Source organism: Schistocerca gregaria, chromosome 1 (assembly GCF_023897955.1).
Source record: "Schistocerca gregaria isolate iqSchGreg1 chromosome 1, iqSchGreg1.2, whole genome shotgun sequence".
Taxonomy (NCBI): Eukaryota; Metazoa; Arthropoda; class Insecta; order Orthoptera; family Acrididae; genus Schistocerca; species Schistocerca gregaria.
In genome coordinates, this window is record NC_064920.1 from 507,414,998 (window position 1) to 507,442,307 (window position 27,310).

Below are 27,310 nucleotides of genomic sequence, written 5' to 3' on the forward strand. Positions count from 1 at the left end.
TCAGTACTTTTCCGTCACCCATATTTCATCCCCTTCAACCCATCTGCCAGAGGAAGGAGCCAGTGGCTCCAGAATCTTGCAAATTTCAATACCTTGCCATAATGAACAGACAACATTGTGATGATGCAGCCAGTATGAATCAAGTCACAAAGAAATTAGTGTTGACATTAGCTGTCATTGGGCATTGATTTAAATCAATAGGGAAAGCTGAAAATTTGTGCTGGACTGGTATTTGAACTCTGTTACCTGCTTACTAGGCAGACGCACTGAAAACTGTGCCATGTAGACACAGTGGTTGTTACAACTGCAGGGAATACCACCACACTCACATTCTGCTGATGGCACTCCTTGCCCATTATTCTCATTCCTCATGGCATTTCACTGAATCCTGTAGGAGTTTGAACATGCTGTGCATCTGCAAAGAGCAACAAATTTTGCTCTCTAGTTGACCTGAGTTTGCAATAGAGTGACAATCTGAAGAGAAGAGAACTTACTAGTTTCCTCACCTTAATTAGGTACACTCCTGGAAATTGAAATAAGAACACCGTGAATTCATTGTCCCAGGAAGGGGAAACTTTATTGACACATTCCTGGGGTCAGATACATCACATGATCACACTGACAGAACCACAGGCACATAGACACAGGCAACATAGCATGCACAATGTCGGCACTAGTACAGTGTATATCCACCTTTCGCAGCAATGCAGGCTGCTATTCTCCCATGGAGACGATCGTAGAGATGCTGGATGTAGTCCTGTGGAACGGCTTGCCATGCCATTTCCACCTGGCGCCTCAGTTGGACCAGCGTTCGTGCTGGACGTGCAGACCGCGTGAGATGACGCTTCATCCAGTCCCAAACATGCTCAATGGGGGACAGATCCGGAGATCTTGGTGGCCAGGGTAGTTGACTTACACCTTCTAGAGCATGTTGGGTGGCACGGGATACATGCGGACGTGCATTGTCCTGTTGGAACAGGAAGTTCCCTTGCCGGTCTAGGAATGGTAGAACGATGGGTTCGATGACGGTTCGGATGTACCACGCACTATTCAGTGTCCCCTCGACGATCACCAGAGGTGTACGGCCAGTGTAGGAGATCGCTCCCCACACCATGATGCCGGGTGTTGGCCCTGTGTGCCTCGGTCGTATGCAGTCCTGATTGTGGCGCTCACCTGCACGGCGCCAAACACGCATACGACCATCATTGGCACCAAGGCAGAAGCGACTCTCATCGCTGAAGACGACACGTCTCCATTCGTCCCTCCATTCACGCCTGTCGCGACACCACTGGAGGCGGGCTGCACGATGTTGGGGCGTGAGCGGAAGACGGCCTAATGGTGAGCGGGACCATAGCCCAGCTTCATGGAGACAGTTGCGAATGGTCCTCGCCGATACCCCAGGAGCACCAGTGTCCCTAATTTGCTGGGAAGTGGCGGTGCGGTCCCCTAAGGCACTGCGTAGCATCCTACAGTCTTGGCGTGCATCCGTGCGTCGCTGCGGTCCGGTCCCAGGTCGACGGGCACGTGCACCTTCCGCCGACCACTGGCGACAACATCGATGTACTGTGGAGACCTCACGCCCCACGTGTTGAGCAATTCGGCGGTACGTCCACCCGGCCTCCCGCATGCCCACTATACGCCCTCGCTCAAAGTCCGTCAACTGCACATACGGTTCACGTCCATGCTGTCACGGCATGCTACCAGTGTTAAAGACTGCGATGGAGCTCCATATGCCACGGCAAACTGGCTGACACTGACGGCGGCGGTGCACAAATGCTGCGCAGCTAGCGCCATTCGACGGCCAACACCGCGGTTCCTGGTGTGTCCACTGTGCCGTGCGTGTGATCATTGCTTGTACAGCCCTCTCGCAGTGTCCGGAGCAAGTATGGTGGGTCTGACACACTGGTGTCAATGTGTTCTTTTTTCCATTTCCAGGAGTGTAGATGAATGTAAGAAATCTTTCAAAACCACTGTCAAGTTGGCCTGTAGTAACTACTATTAACAGCCTATGAGAGAAACTAGTAAGTTCTCATCTCTTCAGATTGTTGCTCTATTGCAAACTCAGGACAACTAGAGAGCAAACTTTGTTGCTCTTTGACTGCATTTCACGCTGTGTTACAACTTGAAAGGAAAAGAAGTTCAATTACTGGAGAGGACATCTTTATGACCTTGAAAATTTACACTTTTTTCTCACAGCTCAAGCATAAAATGAGATTTACTGGTTCAACTGAAACATCTGGACTCATACGATAAATAGAGGTGACTGTGTTCTCCAGAAACTACTGCAATACTTATGCCTTATAAAATTGAAAGTAGAATTTATGAATCAAAATCATATTACACATACAAGCTTCTGGAGCCAGTAACTCCTCCTAATGGCAGAAGGGATAAGGGGAAGGAAGAGTGGTGAAGGAAAAGGACTGGTTAGGTTTAGGAAATGGAGAACAGTTTGGAAAAGTCAGACAGAACTCTGGTTTGGGAAACTTGCTGGATTGGATAAGAAGGAAAGACCATAAGCATGGGATAAGCTTCTCACTCTGTCCAATAAATGTCCCCTGACTGGCTTTCTTGTTGACTTATCCACACTTTGCCTCATTCCCTGAATCTCACCAGTCCCTTTCATTCACCCTTCTTCAATGCCCATCATCCATGCTGTTGGAAGAATGAAACACTGGCTCCAGAAACTTGCTTACGTAATACCTTATTCATGTGTGTTCTCCTGTCATTGCTTAGTAAGTAGGTTTTCTATCTGCCCAGTTGCATTATGAAAGTAGAATTTGCAAAGCATCACTGAGTGTCTTTGTCCACAGATGAACAGTAATCTAGTATTGAAATTCTGTTGTGTATCCATGGGAGACTGCATACTTCTAAAAGCTGGGGACTGACACAAGGCATGCACAGGGCTGCTGTGCTTATATTTTGCTGGAATCCACACCACAGCGTGTTGGGTCAGTTCATTTCTCAGTTCAAAAAGAGCTGCATGAGGATGAGACAGCAAAAACAGTGGTGACAACATTAGAGCACTCTCCTGTGGAGATTCGCATCCATATTGGCTGCAGATGACACTAGTGTAATAGTGACTGATGTTAATGAATCTCTGCCCAACACAACTGATATAGACCTCAAGTCATTGCAGTTAAGGTTCAATGCCCATTAGCTGACCCATAATGTGAAGAAAACAAACTGTATACAATTTGGGACAGTTAATCAAAACTAAGATCTTCTGGTACTGGGTGGAAATGAGTTAGAAAAGCAATCATGCATAAAACTTTGAGGAACGTCTGTTGACCAAGACTTCATCTGGAAAGACTATGTAATCAAACTTTTTCAGAGACTCGGTTCTGCATGTTTAGCTCTAAGAATTATTTCTAAGGCTTACTCCTCAGTTTGTGCCAGAATGGCTTATTTTGATTACTTTCTGTCTCTTGTAGCTTTTGGAATAGTTTTATGGGGTAAAATCAGTAGTCTGTTAAATGAAATTTTTAGATTACAGAAAAGGGCTATTCAAATCTTGTCACAAAGTTCTGCTAGAGCTCAATGCCAGCCCTTAGTTAAAAACTGTGTTTGCTTACATATATAAATGTGTGTTGATGATGAGAGATAGATTTGGTGACCTACAAACTAACTTCAGTCTCCACACTTACAATACTTACAAGTGTGGGTCCCTCCATATAGAACAAGGTAGAATAACACCCCCCCCCCCCTCCCCCCATCAAGTTCATGAAAGCCATTTCCATGTCATTCTTTACAATGCACTGCCAACACACATAAAGAGGTTGGAGATGGGAGTGGCTTTTAGAGCAAAGTAAAAATCATTTCTTTTAAGAGATGCCTCTACAATATAAAAGAAAAATGAAAATGATCATATGGCATCAGTGGCCATGAGGTCCCTATTTGGGTATGTTCAGCCACCAAGTGCGAGTCTTATTACAATCGATGCAACACTGGATGACTTACGTGCTGGGATGAGGATATAATGATGATGAGGACAACACAACACCCAGTCCATGAGCTGAGAAAATCTCCAACCTGGCCAGGAATCGAACCTGGGCCTGCTTTCATGGGAGGCGAGTATGTTACCACCCAGCTAAGCATGCGGAAATATGAAAGAATATTTTAACTTATAGACATACTAAGCCCTCATTTCTTGTTGAGTTCTTTTGATTCTCTTATATGATGTACTATCTATGTCCCTGCAGAGAATGTTCCTCTGTTGCTTTTCTGTGGCCTCTGTTCAGATGCAATGCAGTACACCTTCTCTGAAAAGGAATGTGATGCCTGCCTAGTTGTGGCTGATACAGTGTCAGCAGGTGTACGAGCATTATACTTTCTGGCAGTGTTACATAATGTTTTCAATATCTTTTTTTTCTGGGTATTTTTAGATCAATCTTACATTATTTACCATCACTGATTTACTTCTTGTGCATTTCAATTTACAACAGGGGGCAGCTGCGTGAGCACTAGTGGTCACGCTCACTTGCTACCTGGGAGGTGAGTGCTCGTAGTGAAATGTGTCTGTCAGCCATCACTATGTAGTGTGGGGGAAGTGCAAAGGGTGCACTGTCTCAAGAAGAATGAGAGTATGTTAAGCCTGCCATAGTTTTATACACAAACCTATAGTTAATTGTGCAGTGCTTAAAGCGGAGAGTAGTTCTTTTAAAATGTAATGAAAAGCAGCAGCACGGTCAGGTTAGGAGCTTCGAAACAGAGGTCAGACGCACCAGTGTCACATTATAACAGATTAGTGCAGGATGTCTAACTACAGTTAGAACTTATAGTGCTGTATGTGACTGCAAGTTGAGTATTGAGATTTGTAAAAAAATAATTCTCGTCGACCTATATAAAAACTTTTTCAACACAAGTTTCCACAACTTCACCAGTTTACAGCTAAAGTTACATCAATGTCAGCACTTATATGTTTGTGTGAGCAACATTTCCCCCCATGAAAAGAGTGACATCTACTCACAGAAGCTTGTTGACAGACCAAACTTAAGAATAAAGTAGTAACAAAATAGAAGCAGATATCAATTTAAACTTAATCTGAAACTGACATTCATCATACAGCTGCATCTGACTTAACAAATGCCATATCTAGTATATAACTGCTCCGTGTTCTTTGCCTCACCAATAAATAACAAATGTCATATCTAGTATATAACTGCTCCGTGTTCTTTGCCTCACCAATAAAAAGAAATGTAAGTTTCATATCATCATAATTTCTCACCAGTACAACAGCTTTAAGATATAAATCTGTAACAAAAGGTGTTAATTAGCCAACTAGAAATTAACATCTGCTTAGAACTGATAGAGACAGCAGGATAGCCTCTTTGACAACAACTTTTCATGCTGAGCTGCCTAGTTCGAATTCGTTCTCCCCTCCCCTGCTCTAGCCCTACCAGTACTTACTGTGAGTCAGCTGGTAGCTCACTACTGAGGTATGAGCAAGAGCCTGCTTGCACAAGCAGATAGGTGAACGGGCCAGATTTAGACTACATATTTCTCACCCCCTTTCAACCATGTACCATGTGAGGTGGCTACACCAGTCTTAATGCACTGGATTCACATTTCAGGACCAGAGTTTATTCCCTATCTGACTATCCTGACATGTGTTTTCCATGGTTTCCCCATGTTCCCAAGGCGAATACTGGGTATGGCACCATTGATTAGGCCATGTGCCCTGTTCTTATCTAATCCTATCCCACATTGTTAATGTTTTATATCCCTACATATATAATTTCTGTAATGTATCTGACATGTTTGATGCTTTTGTGCGGAATAGTCTATGAATGAATGAATGAATGAATGAATGAATGAATAAAACCAAATAGCGCCAAAACATTATTTTCTTGTGATCAACATGAAAACCAAAATATTCCCAAAATAGGCAGTCATTGCTAAAGTCAAACTATTTTTCATTTTGCCAAGCAGCATTAATCTGCACATTAGTAGCTTCATAAATGTTACTGCCACAAATTCTAGAGAATTCTGTACTGAGTTATGTACTGAATAAAAATGCTGTACACAGATTCTAGGATGGGGCAAGTGCCTTTTCTTGCTCCACTCTGCAGTTGCCTATACTGCAATACATAACTCACCATTGAACCCAAAACATTGAGGCAAAGTCTAATGAAAAATGATTTTGTCATGTACTATCCTGACATGTGTTTTCCATGGTTTTCCCATGTTGCCAAGGCGAATACTGGGAATGGGAAATTGGAGCTCAGCTGAAATTTGATTTTTATTGTAGGCAACAAAAACTGTTAAGGAGCAGGCTTAGATGTATATTGAAGTTAATGACATTATTCCAAGATTCTCAAAAGGACTTCTACAAGATGTTTGGTTATCTACTTCATACTATATTCTCTTTGCCCACTTCTAGTGAATGAACACTTTATTAACTTGAGGTGCATGCCCAAGAAGATAATTCCAAAAGACAAGAAGGAGTGAAAATATGCAGTAGAAGTCACCACACTTTTTCCTTAGACCAAGACAATGATAAATGGCTCTAGGAGCAAAACATGCTGAACTGAATTTCTTGGCAAGTTTGTGTACATGTTTACTCAATTTAAATTTGTTTCCAAACACAACCCTAAGCAAAAGCCACCTGTTTTGGCATAACTTAATTTCACTGACACACATTCTTGGTGTCACAGTTTTCTGAAGCTGTAGTGTACAATTTTCATCTACTGACAGTGAGAGACTGGCCATAGTAGATTTTATATTCTACAAAATGGAATATGATGTAGTTCTATAGCACCGAAGGGTGAAACCTCACACTTCTTAGCAAACCATTCCACACTGATGTAATTCCCTGAACAGTCTCCAGATGGGAAAAGTTTGTAACAAAATTCTAGAGCAGTAAGATCTTAGTGTGAGGTACTCAGCAAACAAATTTTATTGAAATTTGTTCCAAAATTGCAACCCATTTGTGCTGCCAGTACTTTTGATACAATATATCATGGCAGCCTATTACACTATTAACTGAACAGCTTTTTCAGTGACACAATGCAAGCCTATAAGCAACTCCTATAACATACCTATATGTCCAATCTTACTTAGGCTAAATACTATACCGTATTTTCATTTAAACTTAGCCGACTCATATTTCAAGTCACAGATATGTCTCACGTCAAGGGAATGATAGAAGGAATAAATAGAAGAGTTGTATAAGAGGAAAGAAGCTGACAGAAATATTTTAGAAAGAGAAGAGGAAGTAGATGAAAATGTCATATATCATGATTCATATTTTTAACAATTAAAGGAAATAATGTTTTATTAGTTACACTTCACATATTTTGTCTTCTTTTTACATGCAAGCTGAAAAAAATGAAAGTTTATGCAGAAAAATCAGAAGATGAGCACTGTCTGTTTAGATAGCAAAGAAATTCATCAACATTATAGAAACTTTGACCTAATAGTAGCCTCTTTAATTATTTTTAAAATATATGTAAGTTTTGTATGCTTTTTATTTCTTTTGGTAAGGCATTTAGTTTAGATTAATTATTCATTCCATAGACCCACAAAAGAGGGGTCCTCCTGGGTGTGGAACATGTCAGATAAACATATTACAAAAATGTAATGAAGAATTTGAGTTTCATTAATTTTAATGATCCTCAGTCAATCATCATCATCATCATTTAAGACTGATTATGCCTTTCAGCGCTCAGTCTGGAACATAGTCCTCCTTATAAAATTCCTCCAAGATCCCCTATTCAGTGCTAACATTGGTGCCTCTTCTGATGTTAAGCCTATTACTTCAAAATCATTCTTAACTGAATACAGATACCTTCTCCTTGGACTGCCCCGACTCCTCCTACCCTCCACTGCTGAACCCATGAGTCTCTTGGGTAACCTTGCTTCTCCCATGCGTGTAACATGACCCCACCATCTAAGCCTGTTGACCCTGACTGCTACATCTGTAGAGTTTATTCCCAGTTTTTCTTTGATTTCCTCGTTGTGGACACCCTTCTGCCATTGTTCCCATCTACTAGCACCTACAATCATCCTAGCTACTTTCATATCCGTAACCTCAACCTTGTTGATAAGGTAACCTGAATCCGCCCAGCTTTCGCTCCCATACAACAAAGTTGGTCAAAAGATTGAACGGTGCACAGATAACTTAGTCTTGGTACTGACTTACTTCTTGCACAAGAGAGTAGATCATAGCTGAGTGCTCACTGCATTAGCTTTGCTACACCTCGCTTCCAGTTCTTTCACTATGTTGCCATCCTCTGAGAATATGCATCCTAAGTACTTGAAACCGTCCACCTGTTCTAACTTTGTTCCTCCTATTTGGCACTCAATGCATTTATATTTCTTTCCCACTGACATTACTTTTGTTTTGGAGATGCTAATCTTCATACCATAGTCCTTACATTTCTGATCTAGCTCTGAAATATTACTCTGCCAAACTTTCAGTAAAATCTGCTAACACAACTAAGTCATCTGCATATGCAAGACTGCTTATTTTGTGTTCACATATCTTAATCTCAGCCAGGCAGTCTATTGTTTTCAACATATGATCCATAAATAATATGAACAACAGTGGAGACAGGTTGCAGCCTTGTCTTACCCCTGAGACTACTCTGAACCATGAGCTCAATTTGCCGTCAACTCTACCTGCTGCCTGACTATCCATGTAAAGACCTTTAATTACTTGCAAAAGTTTGCCTCCTGTTCCATAATCTCGTAGAATAGACAATAACTTCCTCCTAGGAACCTGGTTATATGCCTTTTATAGATCTATAAAGCATAGATACAATTCCCTGCTCCACTCATAACACTTCTCCATTATTTTCTGTAAGCTAAAGATCTGGTCCTGACAACCTCTAAGAGGCCTAAACCCACACTGATTTTCATCCAATTGGTCCTCAACTAATCCTCGCACTTTCCTTTCAACAATACCTGAGAAGATTTTACTCACAACACTGATTAAAGAGATACCTCTCTAGATGTTACAATCTTTTCTTTTTCCATGTTTAAAGATTGGTGTGATTACTGCTTTTGTCCAGTCTGATGGAAACTGTTCTGACTCCCAGGCCATTTCAATTGTCCTGTGTAGCCATTTAAGACCTGACATTCCACTGTATTTGATGAGTTCCGACTCAATTTCATCCACCCTAGCTGCTTTATTGCACTGCACTCTATTGACCATTTTCTCCACTTCTTCAAATGTGATCCTATTTCCATCATCATTCCTATCCCTATCTGAAACATTACTGATCGTATTTTCACCTACATTGAGCAACTCTTTAAAATATTCCCTCCATCTGCCCAAGGAATCCACAGGATTCCCTATCTGAAACATTACTGATCGTATTTTCACCTACATTGAGCAACTCTTTAAAATATTCCCTCCATCTGCCCAAGGAATCCACAGGATTCACCAGCAGTTGTCCTGGCCTGTCCAAAATACTTGTCGTTTCCTTCTTACCTCCATTTCAAAGACTGCTAATTACACTCCAGAATGGTTTTCCAGCAGCTTGACCCAAAGTCTCCAACCTGTTTCCAAAGTCTTCCCATGATTTCTTCTTGGATGATGCAATTATCTGTTTGGCTTTGTTTCTTTCTTCAACACAACTCTCTCTGTCTACCTGAGTTCTAGTATGTAGCCATTTTTGATATGCCTTCTTTTTCCTTTTACAGGCTGCCTTGACTGTGTCATTCCACCAAGCTGGTTGCTACATACTACCTTTACACACTACTGTTCCAAGACATTCTTTAGCCACTTCTAGTACTGCGTCCCTGTATCTTGTCCATTACTTTTCCAATGACTGTAATTGACTACATTCAACTAACTGGTACCTTTCTGAGATCACTGTTATGTACTTGTGCCTGATTTCCTTATCCTGAAGTTTCTCCACTCTTATCCTCCTACAGATGGACCTGACCTCCTGCACTTTCAGCCTCACAATCCCAATTTCACTGCAGATTAGATAATGATCAGTGTCATCAAAGAATCCCCTGTATACACGTGTGTCCCTCACAGCCTTCCTGAATTCCTGATCTGTTATTATATAGTCAATGACAGATCTGGTTCCCTTGCCTTCCCAAGTATACCAGTGAATGTTCTTATGTTTAAAAAAAGGAGTTTGTGATTACTAAGCCCATACTGGCACAGAAATCCAAGAGCTGTTTCCCGTTCCTGTTGGCCTCCATATCATCTCCAAATTTACCCATAACCTTTTCATACCCTTCTGTTCGATTTCGAATCCTGGCATTAAAATCACCCATGAGCAGAACACTGTCCTTGTCCTTTACTCTAACAACTACATCACTGAGTGCCCCATAAAAACTATCAATCTTATCTTGATCTGTCCCTTCACTATGCGAATATACTGTCACAACCCTAATTTTCTTGCTAGACACTGTCAAATCTATCCACATCAGTCATTCGTTTACTTACCTTATTGCAACTACGCTGGGTTCCATTTCTTTCCTGATGTAAAGCCCTACATCCCATTGTGCTATTCCTGCTTTGGCTCCTGACAGGTAGACCTTGTATTCTCCCACTTCCTCTTCTTTCTCACCCCTTACCCAGATGTCACTAACAACTAAAACGTCCAGCTCCATCTTACTTGCAGCCTCTGCCAGCTCTTCCTTCTTCCCAGAGTAGCCCCCATTGATATTAAAAGCTCCCATCTCATTACCATTTGTTTGCCAAGTCATATCTTAGGAGTCCCTGGTTTGTCAGTTAGAGGTGGGTCTCCGTCACCTCCAAAGATCCAAGGCATTTTGCTCTGATTGTTGCCAGCATCATATTTAAAGTACCAGGGAAGCAGATTGCTAGCCTTACTTGCCCCGAGTCCCATTGAGTTTTACCCCTAACAGTTGAGGCACTAACCGGTGGATTTGGTAGTCTTTGGCATATGAGCACAAAGGTGAACACGACCCAGAATAAGTCCGAGATGCCCAGCCTTATTCCAAAGTAACTGGTATCCCGAATGTCGGGAGCACTTGGCCACTCATACATTTCCCATGGTTCATGAAATAGGACATGACTACAGGAACCCACAACATGAATCACTTCTCAATCAATAAACAGTAATGTGATTCTTGAGTTTCTCCCGGCGTATTTGATAATCAAAATATCCACGGGTGTACTGCCGGTCTATAGTGTCCAACAGGCACAATATTTCGGCGGTCAAACATGTCACCATCATCAGGTGAACTGACTGAGCTCCTGTGAACGCGCCGGCACGGAGATCCGTACGCTATGGCTGCTCGGGGGAACTGGGTTCGGTCGCGGCGGCCGACTTGCTCGGTCGCTGAACATTGTTTGTCGGAAAATCACGCTATGGAGTATGACCGCACGAGGACATGTTTGATCGCCGAAATATTGTGCCCATTGGACACTATAGACCGGCAGTACACCTGTGGATATTTTGATTATCAAATACACCGGGAGAAACTCAAGAATCACATCATACACCTTTACGGGGAGGAGATGTATCACAGCATGAAGAAATTTGAAAAGTTGCGCCACCGTAGATGTCGGTTGCGAAGTACTCTTGCCTTTCTAAAGAGATGTCGGTCCGAGAATGTTGTTCCAAATTTTGCTAAGGTTATGCATCACATCGATTCTGCAGCAGCTAAGAGAATCAAGAAACAAGCCAGCCTTGCATTGGTACGTGAGAGAGTGCAATTCACCCGCCGGAGCCTTGGGTTTATCTCACAGGAATTACTCAAATTACATTTGCAACTGGCTACTAAGTTCACTTCTTATTCCTGGGATTGGATTGATGGTGTCACCTGGGTGTCAGTTGATTCCGCCCATAAGAAGGCTACAGGATGTCAAACAGCTAAGTTCTCACGTCTCCTTGACAAACCATCTCTGCAGGTTCCGTGCAAGACTGTCATCAATTTGAGTGGCATGGTGTTGAGTGATGATGCGGTCTCGGTTTTGCAGAAAGGTCTCAACTTCGCTCCCACCCCCAAGTTCACTCCGGTCACAGAAATTGTTAGTGCTGTTGAACAGGTTGCAGCTCGACTTCCGCCAGAATCAGCCGAGGAAATACGTCGTGAAACTTGTTGTGCGTTGACGAAATCCAAGCCGATGAAGTCAAATATCAGCAGTAAAGAGAGGGCGGCCATTCGTGATCTGAGAGAACGCTCTGAAATTGTTGTCTTACCGGCTGACAAAGGCAATGCTACAGTTGTTGTCTCCCATAAAGACTACACTGATAAGATGCAGAGCCTGCTTAACGACGATTCCTACCGGAAGATCAGTGTTGACCCTACAAAGAAGGTGGAGAACAAGACGAGGGTTCTTCTCAAGGACGCAGATTTACCGGAGGGTGACGCTAAGAAATTGTTACCCCAAGGTCCAGTACCGCCTAGACTATATGGACTCCCGAAGGTTCACAAAGAGGGGGTACCATTACGCCCCATTGTCAGCAACATCAGGGCACCTACATATTTGTTGGCCAAATACCTGACGGGAATATTAAGTCCTTATGTGGGTAAATGCCCTCATCACATCCGTAATTCCGTGGATTTTGTTAAACGCCTTGATAGCTTCAGGTTGGATGAGTCAGATATCATGGTGAGTTTTGACGTCGTTTCCTTGTTTACGAGGGTACCCCTGCGAGAGTCGCTAGAGTTGATTGGTCAGAGGTTTGACGAAAATACCACTGAACTTTTTAGGCATGTCCTGACTTCCACGTATTTTCTTTTTAACAACAAACGGAAGGAGTCGCCATGGGTAGCCCACTCTCACCGGTGGTAGCGAATTTGTACATGGAGAACTTCGAGGAGGAAGCCCTGTCGTCATCCGAATGGAAACCTACTTGCTTTTTCCGTTACATGGATGCCACATTCGTCATCTGGCCACATGGTATGGATAAACTCCTTGACTTCCTTACACATCTAAACTCCATACACCCAAACATCAAATTCACTATGGAGACTGAAACGGAGGGTAAATTACCTTTCCTTGACGTCTTCGTCAGGAGAAGGGCTGACGGCACCCTAGGTCATGGGGTGTATCGAAAGACAAAACACACTGATCTGTATTTGCACGCAGACAGCTGCCACCACCCTTCACAGAGGAATGGGGTACTTAAAACTCTTGTACATAGGGCGCGCACTATCTCTGACACAGAGAGTCTACCCCAGGAATTGGAACATCTGAGAACTGTATTTCGAAAAAATTGGTACACAGAGTGGCAGATCCAACGTGCTCTCTGCCCAACCACTGCATCACAACCTGTTGAGATGGATGAAGTCACGAGGGAGGAGGTAGGCACTGCATTTATTCCATACACAGGCGCACTCTCGGGGAAAATCGCCTGAATTCTGAAGAAACACCGGGTCGGAACGGTGTTTTGTCCTCCGAATAAAACTCGTGCACTGGTTGGGAGTGCCAAAGATGACCTCGGTTTGAGGAAGGCCGGCGTGTATCAGATTCCGTGTCAATGTGGCAAGTCTTTATTGGTCAGACGATGCGTACCGTTGAGGATCGATGCCGTGAACACCAGAGGCACACTCGACTGATGTATCCGAGCAAGTCGGCAGTCGCTGAACATTATTTGTCGGAAAATCACGCTATGGAGTATGACCGAGTATTCTGGTACAGACGTCGAGATACTGGGACAGCATTATTAGAGAGGCCATCGAAATTCGCACCAATGACGACCTCATAAACCATGACTGTGGCTATAATCTTAGCAAGGCTTGGGAACCAGCGATTGGGTTAATCAAGAGTAAATCGAGCAAACGCACAGTTGTGACGACCACGGCGGACAGAGCCATCACACCGACGTCATCTCAGGCGCCGTCGCAAACTGTTCCACCGCGCTACCGTGGAGCGAGGAGCGGACGGCGGAGGGTGCGCACCGCGGGCAGAGGGTATTTAAATCGGCCGCCGCCGCGACCGAACCCAGTTCCCCCTGAGCAGCCATAGCGTACGGATCTCCGTGCCGGCACGTTCACAGGAGCTCAGTCCGTCAGTTCACCTGATGATGGTGACATGTTTGATCGCCGAAATATTGTGCCCGTTGGACACTATAGACCGGCAGTACGTCCGTGGATATTTTGATTCATAAACAGTAAAATTATGTGTATGAATTAAAATTAAACTTCCACTATTTACAGATTTACATTTACTTTCCACACATCCTTCATTCACACAGTTGGTTGGAAACATGCCAAAGTTTAAAGAAAATCTGAAGCAGTTCCTTTTAGATGACTCTTAGCAAAAATGCATAGAATCTCTTGTCTGTGCTTAAACCTTACTGTGTGACCTCTACAATTGATTAATCATACTCTGTAAGTACAGTGTAACTTAATACAATACCCAAATTTATGTATGTCTGTATATGACACCTGTATAACTTAAGAAAGATACCCAAATTTATGTTGTTGTTGTTGTTGTTGTTGTTGTTGTTGTGGTCTTCAGTCCTGAGACTGGTTTGATGCAGCTCTCCATGCCACTCTATCCTGTGTAAGCCTCTTCATCTCCCAGTACCTACTGCAACCTACATTCTTCTGAATGTGCTTAGTGTATTCATCTCTTGTTCTCCCTGTACGATTTTTACCCTCCACGCTGCCCTCCAATACTAAATTGATGATCCCTTGATGCCTCAGAACATGTCCTACCAACCGATCCCTTCTTCTCATCAAGTTGTGCCACAAACTTCTCTTCTCCCCAATCCTATTCAATACCTCCTTGTTAGTTATGTGATCTACCCATCTAATCTTCAGCATTCTTCTGTAGCACCATATTTCGAAAGCTTCTATTCTCTTCTTGTCCAAACTATTTATTGTCCATGTTTCACTTCCATACATGGCTACACTCCATACAAGTACTTTCAGAAATGACTTCCTGACACTTAAATCTATACTCGATGTTAACAAATTTCTCTTCTTCAGAAATGCTTTCCTTGCCATTGCCAGTCAACATTTTATATCCTCTCTACTTCGACCATCATCAATTATTTTGCTCCCCAAATAGCAAAACTCCTTTACTAATTTAGGTGTCTCATTTCCTAATCTAATTCCCTCAGCATCACCTGCCTTAATTTGACTACATTCCATTATCCTCGTTTTGCTTTTGTTGATGTTCATCTTATACCCTCCTTTCAAGACACTGTCCATTCCATTCAACTGCTCTTCCAGGTCCTTTGCTGTCTCTGACAGAATTACAATGTCATCGGCGAACCTCAAAGTTTTTATTTCTTCTCCCTGGATTTTAAAACCTACTCCAAATTTTTCTTTTGTTTCCTTTACTGCTTGCTCAATATACAGATTGAATAACATCGGGGAGAGACTACAACCCTGTTTCACTCCCTTCCCAACCACTGATTCTCTTTCATGCCCCTCAACCCTTAGAACTGCCATCTGGTTTCTGTACAAATTGTAAATAGCCTTTCGCTCCCTGTATTTTACCCCTGCCACCTTTAGAATTTGAATGAGAGTATTCCAGTCAACATTGTCAAAAGATTTCTCTAAGTCTACAAAAGCTAGAAACATAGGTTTGACTATCCTTAATCTAGCTTCTAAGGTAAGTCATAAGGTCAGTATTGCCTCATGTGTTCCAACATTTCTACGGAATCCAAACTGATCTTCCCTGAGGTCGGCTTCTACCAGTTTTTCCATTCGTCTGTAAATAATTTGCATTAGTATTTTGCAGCAGTGACTTATTAAACTGATAGTTCAGTAATTTTCACATCTGTCAACACCTGCATTCTTTGGGGTTTGGAATTATTATATTCTTTTTAAAGTCTGATTGTATTTCGCCCGTCTCATACATCTTGCTCACCAGATGGTAGAGTTTTGTCAGAACTGGCTCTCCCAAGGCCGTCAGTAGTTCTAATGGACTGTTGTCTACTCCCAGGGCCTTGTTTCAACTCAGGCCTTTCAATGCTCTGTCAAAATCTTCACACAGTATAGCATCTCCCATCTCATCCTCATCCACATCCTTCTCCATTTCCATAATATTGTCCTCAAGTACATCGCCCTTGTAGAGACCCTCTATATACTCCTTCCACCTTTCTGCTTTCCCTTCTTTGCTTAGAACTGGGTATCCATCTGAGCTCTTGATGTTCATACAAGTGGTTCTCGTATCTCCAAAGGTCTCTTTAATTTTCCTGTAGGCAGTAACTATCTTACCCCTAGTGAGATAGGCCTCTACATCCTTACATTTGTCCTCTAGCCATCCCTGCTTAGCCATTTTGCACTTCCTGTCGATCTCATTTTTGAGACGTTTGTATTCCTTTTTGCTCCTTCATTTACTGCATTTTTATATTTTCTCCTTTCATCAATTAAATTTAATATTTCTTCTGTTACCTAAGGATTTCTACCAGCCCTCGTCTTTTTACCTACTTGATCCTCCGCTGCCTTCACTACTTCATCCCTTTAAGCTACCCATTCTTCTTGTGCTGCATTTCTTTCCCCCATTACTGTCAATTGTTCCCTAATGCTCTCCCTGAAACTCTGTACAACCTCTTGTTCTTTCAGTTTATCCAGGTCCCATCTTCTTAAATTCCCACCTTTTTGCAGTTTCTTCAGTTTTAATCTACAGTTCATAACCAATAGATTGTGGTCAGAGTCCACATCTGCCCCTGGAAATGTCTTAAAATTTAAAACCTGGTTTCTAAATCTCTGTCTTCCCATTATATAATCTGTCTGATACCTTTTAGTATCTCCAGGGTTCTTCCATGTATACAACCTTCTTTCATGATTCTTAAACCAAGTGTTATCTATGATTAAGTTGTGCTCTGTGCAAAATTCTACCAGGCGGCTTCCTCTTTCGTTTCTCACCCCCAATCCATATTCACCTACTATGTTTCCTTCTCTCCCTTTTCCTACCACCAAATTCCAGTCACCCATGACTATTAAATTTTCGTCACCCTTCACTATCTGAATAATTTCTTTTATTTTATCATACATGACTTCAATTTCTTCATCTGCAGAGCTAGTTGGCATATAAACTTGTACTACTGTAGTAGGTGTGGGCTTCGTATCTGTCTTGGCCACAATAATGCATTCACTATGCTGTTTGTAGTAGCTTACCCGCATTCCTATTTTCCTATTCATTATTAAACCTACTCCTGCATTACCCCTATTTGATTTTGTGTTTATAACCCTGTAGTCACATGACCAGAAGTCTTGTTCGTCCTGCCACCGAACTTCACTGATTCCCACTATATCTAACTTTAACCTATCCATTTCCCTTTTCAAATTTTCTAACCTACCTGCCCGATTGAGTGATTTGACATTCCATGCTGCGATCCGTAGAACGCCTGTTTTCTTTGTCCTGATAATGACATCCTCTTGAGTAGTCCCCACCCGGAGATCCAAATGGGGGACTATTTTACCTCCGGAATACTTCACCCAAGAGAATGCCATCATCATTTAATCATACAGTAATGTTGCATCCCTCGGGAAAAATTACGGCTGTAGTTTTCCCTTGCTTTCAGCCATTTGCAGTACCAGCACAGCAAGGCCGTTTTGGTTATTGTTACAAGGCCAGGTCAGTCAATCATCCAGACTGTTGCCCTTGCAACTACCGAAAAGGCTGCTGCCCCTCTTCAGGAACCACACGTTTGTCTGGCCTCTCAACAGATACCCCTCCGTTGTGGTTGCACCTACGGTATGGCTTTCTGTATCGCTGAGGCATGCAAGCCTCCCCACCAACGGCAAGGTCCATGGTTCATGGGGGGAGTATGTATGACTGTACATTCTTTCAGATGTCCTGTATCTTAAGTAATATGTAAGGGTATATGCTAAACTTCACAGTTTCTTTAATCTATTGATAAGATCAATGTATCTGTGCACAAAACAATAATCTGTAAAAAGCCTTGACTCCTTCTATATCCTGGGATATGTTCCCATATGGATCTATAGAACATGAAATAAATAAATACAGTAGATAGCTAGTTACTTGGCTGTTACAACTAAGTATTGGCAAAAATTAAAGTATAATAATTTTTTTATTAAAATGATGTAATGCACTTGTTGAGAAATTCATGGATGGAATTGAAGGAATTGGCCACCAAATATTCTTTTAAATTGTGTTTTGTCTGAAACTAAACTCTTAATGGCTGCTGATAACTTATTGAAAATATGCATTGCTGAATAGTGGACTCCTTGCTGGGCAAGAGTAATTGATTTTAAATCTTTATGTATATTGTTCTTGTTCCTAGCATTGATACTGTGTAGTAAGCAGTTAGTTGGAAAAAGAGATGTATTATTTACAACAAACTTCATTGAGGAATAAATATACTGAGAATCTGTGGTTAGTATGCCCAGTTTTTTGAATAGGTTTCGACACGATGTTCTTGGATTTCCACTACACATTACTCTTATTATACGCTTCTGGACTCTAAAATTTTTTTTCTTGGTTTGTGGAGTTACCGAAAATATGATACCATATGAAACAATGGAGGGAAAATAAAATGCCAGTCTTTTCATATTTACATCTCCTATGTCTGATATCATTCACATTGCAAACACAGACTTGTTTAGCAGTTTGTTAGTGTGTCGCTCCCAACTGAATTTACTATCAAGTTGTAATCCCAAGAACTTTACACTCCCAGCTTCTCCTATTTCCATGTCCTCATATTTTATACACACACCAGAAGGAAATCTCTTGGAAGTTCTGAACTGCATACAGTGGGTCTTTTCAAAGTTTAATGACAGTGAATTGACTATGAACCACTTATTAATGGCAGTAAAAATTTTATCTGCACTTTCCAAATTTATATTTGATTTACTATTTATTGCAATGTTTGTATCAATGCAGATAAGAAAAATGTGGCATCTGGTAATATAACAGATGATAGGTCATTGATATATACAAGAAAAGGTAGTGGACCTAATATGGAATCTTGGGGAACACCACATGTAATTTCTTCCCAGTCAGATGATGTCTGATTGCCTACTGCTGAAGTGTTATGTAATGACACCCTTTGTTTCCAGTCAGTAATATATGACTGAAACCACCTCGCAGCACTAACAGTGGTGCCATAATATTTTAATTTATTTAAAAGAATGCTGTGATTCACACAGTCAAAAGCCTTTGACAGGTCACAGAATATGCCAGTTACCTCTAATTTGTTGTCTAATGCATTAAGGACATTTTCACTGTAAGTGTAAATAGCCTTTTCAATATCAGAACCCTTAAGAAACCCAAACTGTGACTTTGACAGTATGTTATTTCCACTAAGGTGCTTAAGTAAGCACTTGAACACAACCTTTACAAAGATTTTTGAAAAAACTGGCAAAAGTGAGATCAGTTGGTAATTCGACAGTATGTCTTTGTCCCCTTTCTTGTGGAGAGGTATATTTAAGCCAGTCCAGGAATGTTCCTGTAATAAGTGATTGATTACACAAAGAAATTAAGATATGACAAAGCTCACATGAACACTCTTTATTAACTTTGTTGATATGTTATCATAAGCACTAGAATGCTTTGATTTCAAGGACTTTGTGATGGATTCCATTTCAATGTGTGAAGTAAGTGTCAATTCAATTTTACTGAGATGGTTTGTGTGCACTGGTCTCAGATATTCCATTGCATTATTTACTGAACCTGACAACCGCATGCTACCAGTAACAGAGACAAAATACTTGTTTAAATGGTTTGCAACACAAAATGCATTTGTTACGAGGGTACCATTAATTTTTAGAGCTATTTGTTCCTCCTCATTTCTGGTCCTACCTCTCTCTGACTTAACTATATCCTATACTGTTTTTATTTTATTGCTGTACGTGTTTATGTTCTTCTCGTAATGCAGGTGTTTAGCTTTCTGGATAACCTTTTTCAATATTTTGCAGTAATTTTTGTAATTTTGTGAAAGGTGTCCCGACATATAAGATAGTTTCCTTTTTGTCTCACATGATATCTTTATCCCTTGTGTGATCCATGGTTTCTTATTACACTTCAGCTTAATTTGAGTTACCCTCAGGGCAAAACAATTTTCAAGAAAGGTGCTAACTCTATTAATGAATGTTTTGTATTTTCCATTTGTGTCTTGGATGCTGTAAAAATCCATTCAATTAATTTCTTTGAGAAATCTCCTTAATTTCTCAGTTTTTGACTGTTTTATTGGCCTTATGTACACAGTTATGATAGATTTTTTACCCTGACAATTTTCAGAATTTAATGTTAGGTGTTGCATGTCATGGTCAGATAAACATGTGGCTTAGTTGCCTAAAATTGTCTATGAAGATATTATCAATGGCAGTCTTAGAACATTTGTATAAATTTTAAGTAAGAATTAAATTGAATGACAATGTAACTGATTTTAGTAACTGTTCCCTGACAGTGTTTTTCAGGACATCTATATTAAAATCACCAGCAACCACTAGTTCTTTGTTTTTTAATTTTAGATTAGATAATAAACCTTAAAGACCATTTTTAAACAGGTTAAAATTTCCTGGAAGTGCTCTGTCTATGGCTACTATTATAAAGAACCTACACTCCTGGAAATGGAAAAAAGAACACATTGACACCGGTGTGTCAGACCCACCATACTTGCTCCGGACACTGCGAGAGGGCTGTACAAGCAATGATCACACGCACGGCACAGCGGACACACCAGGAACCGCGGTGTTGGCCGTCGAATGGCGCTAGCTGCGCAGCATTTGTGCACCACCGCCGTCAGTGTCAGCCAGTTTGCCGTGGCATACGGAGCTCCATCGCAGTCTTTAACACTGGTAGCATGCCGCGACAGCATGGACGTGAACCGTATGTGCAGTTGACGGACTTTGAGTGAGGGCATATAGTGGGCATGCGGGAGGCCGGGTGGACGTACCGCCGAATTGCTCAACACGTGGGGCATGAGGTCTCCACAGTACATCGATGTTGTCGCCAGTGGTCGGCAGAAGGTGCACGTGCCCGTCGACCTGGGACCGGACCGCAGCGACACACGGATGCACGCCAAGACCGTAGGATCCTACGCATTGCCGTAGGGGACCACACCGCCACTTCCCAGCAAATTAGGGACACTGTTGCTCCTGGGGTATTGGCGAGGACCATTCGCAACCGTCTCCATGAAGCTGGGCTACGGTCCCGCACACCGTTAGGCCGTCTTCTGCTCATGCCCCAACATCGTGCAGCCCGCCTCCAGTGGTGTCGCGACAGGCGTGAATGGAGGGACGAAAGGAGACGTGTCATCTTCAGCGATGAGAGTCGCTTCTGCCTTGGTGCCAATGATGGTCGTATGCGTGTTTGGCGCCGTGCAAGTGAGCGCCACAATCAGGACTGCATATGACTGAGGCACACAGGGCCAACACCTGGCATCATGGTGTGGGGAGCGATCTACTACACTGGCCGTACACCTCTGGTGATCGTCGAGGGGACACTGAATAGTGCACGGTACATCCAAACCGTCATCGAACCCATCGTTCTACCATTCCTAGACCGGCAAGGGAACTTGCTGTTCCAACAGGACAATGCACGTCCGCACATATCCTGTGCTACCCAACGTGCTCTAGAAGGTGTAAGCCAACTACCCTGGCCACCAAGATCTCCGGATCTGTCCCCCATTGAGCATGTTTGGGACTGGATGAAGTGTCGTCTCACGCGGTCTGCACGTCCAGCACGAACGCTGGTCCAACTGAGGTGCCAGGTGGAAATGGCATGGCAAGCCGTTCCACAGGACTACATCCAGCATCTCTACGATCGTCTCCATGGGAGAATAGCAGCCTGCATTGCTGCGAAAGGTGGATATACCCTGTACTAGTGCCGACATTGTGCATGCTCTGTTGCCTGTGTCTATGTGCCTGTGGTTCTGTCAGTGTGATCATGTGATGTATCTGACCCCAGGAATGTGTCAATAAAGTTTCCCCTTCCTGGGACAATGAATTCACGGTGTTCTTATTTCAATTTCCAGGAGTGTATTATGAAATTCTATCTGTGTTGCACATGTTTGTAAGTGCTCCTCTAAGCTTAATTTATTAATGTCAATATTCTTCATTTAAAACTGTTTTTAACAAATGTGGCAACTCCTTGCTCCATAAATTGTCTACAGAAGTGAGAGGCTAACTTAAATTCTGTAAGGTTTAACATATCTATACCAGTGGTCACATGATGTTCAGAGAGGCAAATTCATCAATGCACATAGGTAGTTTATTAATTTTACTTTTAAGCCCTTGAATATTTTGATGAACTAAAGATAGTTAGCATTTCACATTTACTGAGATAAAATCGGGCAGAAATAAAATTTCTGCTGATTGCTGTAAATTTTTAACCAACAACTGATCCAATGTGCAAAGATTGAACGTTATTTTGGGTAGATACATCACACTATTTTGGTACAGGGATTTTGACTGTATGTTTCTACGGAAATCATGCATGTTTCTGGTTTGATAGTCATGTACTTTACTGTATAGAGAAGAGAATTCTTGATTTGACTTCAGAAAACTGACTTGTTCATAGATTAATAAACTAGGGGAGGTCAAAATTTTGAACTCCTTAAAGAGTCCTCTACATGAATCTCTCTAGGCAACACCCTTCACAATACGAATAGCTCTCTTTTGGAGCTTAGGACAACTTTTTGTGAAACCTGTATTCCACAAAAATATAATACCATATCTTAGATTGCTATGTATATACGAGTAGTAGGCACATAGTACTGTTTCAAAATTGCAGTTTTCTTTAAGTTTCCTTAATATATAACAGTATTTACTAAGTTATTCACTCAATAGTTCAACATGTTTTTCCCATCTCAAGTTATTGTCCAGCCATACACCTAAAAATTTCGTAAAAGAAGTTTGTTCTGTGAGATATTTCCCGATCTCTACTATTATGTTACATATTACTTTGTTCCTTATGTGCCTAAAATTCATCCACGTGGTTTTTTTTTTACATTTATAATTAAGTAATTGTCCTTGAACCATTCAGCTGCCTCATTCATTGTTGAAGCTATTTTTTCTTGTAGGTCAGCTTCACTAACTCCCTTAATAAAAAGGCTCATATTGTCTGCAAAAAGTACGGATTATGCTCTTGCAAAATATCATGGCTGATGAGGTCAAATGCCTTGGATAGATCTAAAAATATTCCACAGTTTAAGTCCTCATTGTCCATTGCAGTTAAAACCTGTACCAAAAAGAGCTGTTTTTGTGGACCTGATTTTCCTGAACCCATTCCATGCATTGGTTAGAATTTTGCATTTGTTTAGGAAACTGAACAGTCTCTCATACATAATCCTCTCAATTACTTTATGAAAACCTGACAGTTGTGACAATGGTCTATAATTTTGTATGGTATATGAACAGTATTTTTTTTAAGTGGCTTTATTATTGACTTTTTAAGTGCAGAAGGGAATTCACTAGTTTTAAATCTGTATTGGTAATATCAACTAGTTCAGTTATTATTTTGTTTGCACTATGTTTCATGACCTTATCAAGAATACCATCACATCCACAGGATATTTTATTTTTCACCTTATTAATTGCATTTCTTACTTCTGAATGTGTAACTGGGTACGAAAATGTTGTCTTTCTATTTGCTGGAACTTTTAACTTACTACATTTTGAGTTCCCCAGATTCTTGATAAGATTTTGAGCACTGATAGGGTAGTAGTCATTGAACATATTGGCAACACATCAAAGGTCTTCAACATTTCCTTCCTTTTTTTATGATAAGATTATTGTTTGTCACTTTGGATTTGCCAATGTTATGGTTTATGATCTAACAAACTGATTTGATTTTATTGCTGCCTTTTCTGATAATTACATCATTGTCCAGTTTTTTTCTGCATGAATAACTTTTTTGTAGCATCTAAGATGCTGCATTATGCTTTGAATGCCAACCCAGATTTCTAAAAATACCTGCAGATTTCTTCATTCCCACAGTTAACAATGGATTAGATTTGGGAGGGATTATTACTTTTTTGAGGGGGAAAGTGACATCAAAGCAATATTTATAATCAGAGAAGAATGACTCATATTTAGGGTCTACAGTTTTGAGTCTCTGTCCCATTCAACACTATGCAACATGCTATGAAAATTCCAAAGGCTACTTTCATTAATGTATCTTGTTTCCATATAGTTTCCACTGCCATGTTTGTCATAACCATATTTTTCACTGAGAGCTTGATTGCCATGTGGTCAGAGAAACCAGTATCTGTTACTTCAACCTGATAACTACAGGTCTCTTTGTTAATAAACACCTGATCAATTGTTGTCTCACACCCATCTCCATACCTGGTGATATCAGTTGGTGAAACTTGTAAATTATATGAGGTGAAGAGTTTTTTGTGCATTACTATTACTTCTAAAATTGATGTTGAAATCATGCAGTAGAACTGGTGAATTTGACATAAGTCTCAATTCATTCAGTTGATCATCAAGATATTTTTAAAATAAAGGAATATTCCCAGAAGGTGGCCTATATACACAGACAATTACCAAACCACATTCAGTCAGTTTGTAGACACAGTATTCAAATTCTTCTTCTATACACTTTTCTTTGCTTAACTCTACTTATTTAGAATTAAGATTGTCTCTAACATAAATAAAAATACCTCCACATCTGTACTTTTCCCTGCTTATGATTATTAATTTGGGAAGGGCTGCTCTACATATTTGGGAGTTTTGTACTTTGAGATGAACATAACTGCAGCTATAAGAGTCAAAGGACATGGAAGACAAACAGTAAATGAGAAGGGAACTGGACAGGACATTATCTTATCCTCAATGCTATTCAATCTATATAGGAAGTAAACTGGTGAAGAAACCAAGGAGAAATCTGAAAAAAGGAATTTAAGTCCAGGGAGAAGAAATAAAAACCATACCAGAAATAGAAAAAGACCTGGAGAACAGCTGAATGCATGGACAACCCCAGGAATGTTTCCTGGGAGAGGGTTTGGCAAGACTCTACAATTCTCATTTTATATATAAATAAGAGATCTGTTACACTAAATACAAATTTAAGTGTCAGAAATATTTTGTGAAGATAGTTCTTAGGAATGTAACTTTGTACTGAAATGAAATCTGGATGAAGAACAGTTCAAGGGTGAAAGGAATAAAAGTTTTTAAATTGTACTTCTGCAGAAGAATGACAAATATTAGATGGGTAGATCTGGCAACTATTTGATTTGATTTGATTTATTATTGGTCCTGAAGATCACACAATTTGTACAGTAAAGCACATCAAGATATAGGGCAAGTCAATTTGAAAAAATTATGTTAAGATGGTATATGATGAGAGATGACAGTAGTGGCACATAACTCACATAGCAGAATACATATAGGATATATAGATAAAATAAAAATAAGGTGGTGTGTGATGAAAGATGACAGTTAGTTAGTTAGTTTGTTATATTACTTGTTCCATGGATCATGAACACGATTCTTTCGTAATGATGTGGAACGTGTCAAAGTACACAAGATTCATTTATCCCACATAATCATTGTTAGTCTTATATACGGTACAATTGTTAATGCTTACTGTATTTCTTTAGCCTATGTCTAAAAATTCATCTATGGAGTAGAAGGAGTTGTCATTCAGGAATTCCCTTAACTTACTTTTGAATGCCGATTGGTTGTCTGTCAGACTTTTGATATTGTTTGGCAGTTGACCAAAAGTCATTGTGGCAGTATAATTCACCCCCTTTTGTGCCAATGTCAAATTCAATGAACGGTAGTGAAAGTCACCCTGTCTCCTAGTATTGTAGCTGTGGACTGTGCTATTAATTCTGAAGTGATCTGGATTACTAACAACAAATTTCATTAGGCTGTATATACACTCCTGGAAATTGAAATAAGAACACCGTGAATTCATTGTCCCAGGAAGGGGAAACTTTATTGACACATTCCTGGGGTCAGATACATCACATAATCACACTGACAGAACCACAGGCACATAGACACAGGCAACAGAGCATGCACAATGTTGGCACTAGTACAGTGTATATCCACCTTTCGCAGCAATGCAGGCTGCTATTCTCCCATGGAGACGATCGTAGAGATGCTGGATGTAGTCCTGTGGAACGGCTTGTATATTGTGAAGCTACTGGCAATATCCCTAATTCTTTAAATAATTGTCTACAAGATGATCTTGGATGAGCCCCAGACATTATTCTGATAACAAGTTTTTGTGCAATAAATACCTTCTTTTTTAGTGATGAATTGCCCCAAAAGATGATTCCATAAGAAAGCAACGAATGAAAATATGCATGGTAAGCTAACTTATTGATGTGCTTGTCTCCAAAATTTGCAATGACACTAATAGCATAGGTAGCTGAGCTCAATCGTTTCAGTAGATTGTCAATGTGTGTCTTCCAGTTTAAATTCTGATCAATACAGACACCCAGAAATTTTGAACAATCTGCTTTAGCTAAAGATTTTCCCCCACACTCTATATTTATTTCCGGTGTTATGCCTTTCCCTGTACTGAACTGTATGTACAGTGTTTTTTCAAAGTTCAATGAAAGTCCATTTGTGGAAAACCACCTAATAACTCTTTGAAAAACATTATTTGCATTTTCCTCAGCTGATTCTTGCTTTTTAGGCTTGATTACAATACTTGGGTCATCTGCAAAGAGAACCAAGTTTGCATCTTCATGAATATAATTAGGCAAGTCATTAACATATATTAAAAACAGTAAAGGCCCCAAGACAGAACCCTGTGGTACCCCATTTTTGATACATCCCCAGTCTGAATAATCTGATGCCCTTTGTGTACTATGTGGGTTTACTGTTTCAACCTTCTGCATTCTACCAGTTAAATATGAAGTGAACCATCTGTGTACTGAACCATTCATTCCATAGTACTCCAGCTTATCTAAGAGGATTTCATGATCCATACAATCAAAAGCCTTAGAGAGATCACAGAAAATTCCAATTGGTGATGTTCTACTATCCAGAGCATTTAAAATTTGATCAGTGAAAGCGTGTATAGCACTATCTGTTGATACACCTTTCTGAAAACCGAACTGACATTTTGTTAAAACGTTATTCCCACTAATGTGTAAAGTTACTCTTGGGTACATTACTTTTTCAAACACTTTTGAGAAGGATGTCAGAAGTGAAATAGGACGATAATTGTTGATGTCTGTCTTGTCACCTTTTTTATACAAGGGTTTAACTATGCCATATTTCAATCTGTCAGGAAATATTCCATGATACAATGAGCTATTACATATGTGGCTAAGAACTCGACTTAACAGGTGTGGACAAGATTTAGTGGTGCATACTGCACGTAGCAGAATACATATGAGATACAGACAGCATATGAGTAACAAACAATAATTAAATTATCTTACTAAGTAGAAATATCTACAAGGGAATATACAGCTTATTACAAGTAATTAAAATATTTCGTACATAGTTCACATAGTAGAATACATATGAAATGTTA